Below are 3,482 nucleotides of genomic sequence, written 5' to 3' on the forward strand. Positions count from 1 at the left end.
AGCGTAGTAAGACGAGGGGAACACTGAGCAAGGCCTGTTAGTTCAGAGTCCTGTGTCCCCTTCCCCGTGTTAAGGATGCACCTTTCCTTGGGTACAGTGAGGGCACCTCTCACATGAGGATTTATGACCTACTTCAGAAAAAGGTCCGGGAGTCCTTCCTGCACATGTCATTTCTAAAATTCTTTTAGCTTAAAATAGTCAATATGCCAAGGTGCCCTATTTTGGGGTAGGATGCCCTGAATTCCATCAACAAATTAAACCCCAAATTTAAATCAACTCACCCTTTGACTTAAATTTAGAAATCACTAAATTGAAATGAAACCATATATAAGTAAAATAACTTAAAAAAAAAGACTATATAATCGTAGCTGAAAACCTGAGGGAAAGAGCCACCAGCTTGAACCATTTTCCACGTTCTTGAACCTGCCTTTAATTCAGGCAAACCACTCTGTGTTCCCAGGCGGGCGTCACATTATGGGGTGCGGGGGTCACTTGGTAAGTTACATAAATGTCTAACCACTATGCTGTATACCTGAACTAATACAATATTGAATGTCAACTGTAATTGAAAAAAAAATTAATTTTAAAAAATCAGGCAAACCACCCATGTTGCATTCTTTTCCTTTGACTCAACTGCAAATGGCAAATTTTGTGACTTTTGTTTTCCCTCTAGAATAAAGAATGGGAGGGGTGAACAAAGAAGCCAAGGCAAGCTCAATGATTCAAAAGCATTTGTTAAGGAAAGACCTTTATATTAAAACTTGGTTTCCATTAACCACCTGATGTTGAGCTCAACTACTGACTAATAAAAAGCCTTTCTTCTATGGTTGTAGTTTGAAATAAAAGGCAGGTTTTGTTGTGTCTGAAACACAACAGTTGTATATCACAGCAAAGCACAAGCAGCTGGTTTTAATTTCTTACTGAAAAGAAATGACACTTTTATTTTCCACTGTTTTATTATAAAAATCAACATTTCATTTGTTACAACTCAGCTTATTGTAATAATCAAAAGGGGGATTTATACAAGGAATTTTTATACAGTTTACAATTAAAGCACTTATTTTACAAAAAGGGGGAAGTGAATAGTGGACAAGGGCTGACCAAATGTTGGCCATTAAAATATAAATACATCCTTGCAAAGCACCATCTCACCAAAGTCCATGAACAAAACATCAGCTGACTTTAAGACAAAATGAAGATTAAAGCTTAAGAAAAAAATTTAAAACACAAAGGATAAACATCTGAAAGCAGCACCAGATCCTTCACTTGCAAAAAAGGTGAGTCCAGCTTAAGAAGCTCTGTATCCTCTTTATTCCTTTAAAATTCTCCCAGCTAACCCTGTATACTTGATTTCAAGTAACATTAGATTTAATCAAACCTTTTATTTTCCTTTTAATACCCATATTAAAGGACTATTCATATATATATATTCACATACATACATATGCATCCCTTTCATGCTTATGATTTGATTTTAAAAATGGACAGTTAAGCAAAAGCAATTGTCTAGAATTCTTTGGTGTTAACTTTTAGGCAAACTCTAGGTAACGATGGGGGAACAAGTTTTGTTAGGTCTCTAGAGACCACTTCTGAGTATAAGAAATTGCTTATTTATAATCTATCCATAAAGTCATGAGTATCTTTTTTCAGCAGTAAACTTAATAATTTAAGGACACCTTTCAAAGAAGAAAAACAGAGTCAAGTTACCTACACGGAAGAAGGGTGAGGATAGGCAGTAATTTCGGTCTAACCATCTAGATTACCCTAAGGCAGGCATCCCCAAACTACAGCCCGCGGGCCGCATGTGGCCCCCTGAGGCCATTTATCCGGCCCCCACTGCACTTCTGGAAGGGGCACCTCTTTCATTGGTGGTCAGTGAGAGGAGCACTGTATGTGGCGGCCCTCCAACAGTCTGAGGGACAGTGAACTAACTGGCCCCCTGTGTAAAAAGTTTGGGGACCCCTGCCCTAAGGATCTCCCTCCCTCCTCTACTCAGGTACAGGGTTAGTTTAATATGGAGAATCAAGACAGAAATATCCTGAGTATACAGATTCACAATGCTCATCATTTAAAAATTGTTTAAATTACAAATGTAGGTGATATGTTATAACTTCAAAGAAAGTCCTCTAAAACTTTGAGAATTTCAAGAGCTAAATTTGGAGACAATTCTGAAATGATGCCATCTCAGAAACCACATATGCTACTACTTCCTAAAATCATCTGTTATTTCTTTTGGATTTTAGGCCTGGAATAACAAAAGGAATACCAAATAAAATTAAATTTCTTGAGTTTAAAAATTCTGAGAGCATGTCTTAAAAACACCTGATAATAAACTTCTTTATGACTCAGTTTATGTCTACACATAGTGTACAGTCTTATTTATAGAAGTCCAAATATGTCAGGCAACTGATAATCACATACTCCTATTCACACTCCAGACATCTTACGTAATTTAATAAAGCACAACATATCTGAGGTTTGAAAAGCCCAAGGTTTTTATTTCTGAATTCTGTCAGATATGAAATGGTAACCGATATGCAGCTCTGACAGCATACTAATTAATGGAGTGGAACATTTTCTCCTGCAAGAGATAAAACAATTTAAAAACAACATTTCTAAGCATCTAATCTAGCCACAGGATGAGATGGGGAAACAGCAGCTGGGCATCTACTGCAGGAGAGCCTCTCTAGTTCCAGAAGTTAAGATTGGCTAAGGTACCACTATCACTGGTACCAGATCACATACACACAGTTCATTCACAGGCTAGGTGAGGGATAGCTACTAACCGTGACTGAAGTATTCTTCATTAATGTGCCTTTACCACAAAAACAAAAAGATTTTCCCCAAAAATGAACAGCTACCTAATACAACTGGAGGCTATTTTAATATCCTAATATTGAATGAGGTCTTATACAAATTATTGACTTGAGTATTTTTAAACGAAAAAATGCAATCCTCAAACACCCTAAAATCTCATTGCTCAAATCACCCCCTTGCAACTGACCCTCCTATATTAGATTTCTAAATACATATCATCCATTTAGAACAGTTGTTCTCAAATCTATTAAAGGTTCAGAGCAACACCCCTTGGGCCACACTGTTCAGAAGACTAGCGCTCGGAGCCAAGTTCAAAGTTAGAAAAGTTCAGGGTCATAAAAGACCATTTCAATGTGGAATAGCTTACTCTAGTGCACACAACATATGCTCTGCTCAAGTTAATTTCTCAGATAATTCTGATCTTATCAATAGGTGCGCATACTTTAACCCTTTGAGTAGTGTGTTTTTTTCGAAAAATGAAATTAGTTCTAGTTACAATTTTATTAACTTAAAATGTTTGATAACCAATTTATGGAAACAAGAAGAATATACATTTGCCTTTTTTTAATGTTGCCTTTCACATTTTTATAATAAAAATTTTTGTATGATTATACACTGGATGGTCAGGAGGCATGAGGACGTACATGAACGTTCGTACTACTCAA

At 36.5% G+C, this 3,482-nt stretch overlaps 1 long non-coding RNA gene across 1 annotated transcript; it reads left to right on the plus strand.

The window, feature by feature from the left end:
- The first annotated feature begins 943 nt into the window (after positions 1 to 943).
- Positions 944 to 2,283, plus strand: LOC136327308 (uncharacterized). The gene is made up of 2 exons (XR_010729594.1): positions 944 to 1,769; positions 1,973 to 2,283. It is a non-coding gene; the product is annotated as an uncharacterized lncRNA (long non-coding RNA).
- The last annotated feature ends 1,199 nt before the right edge of the window (positions 2,284 to 3,482 follow it).

The sequence above is a fragment of the Saccopteryx bilineata genome, chromosome 1, assembly GCF_036850765.1.
Source record: "Saccopteryx bilineata isolate mSacBil1 chromosome 1, mSacBil1_pri_phased_curated, whole genome shotgun sequence".
NCBI lineage: Eukaryota > Metazoa > Chordata > Mammalia > Chiroptera > Emballonuridae > Saccopteryx > Saccopteryx bilineata.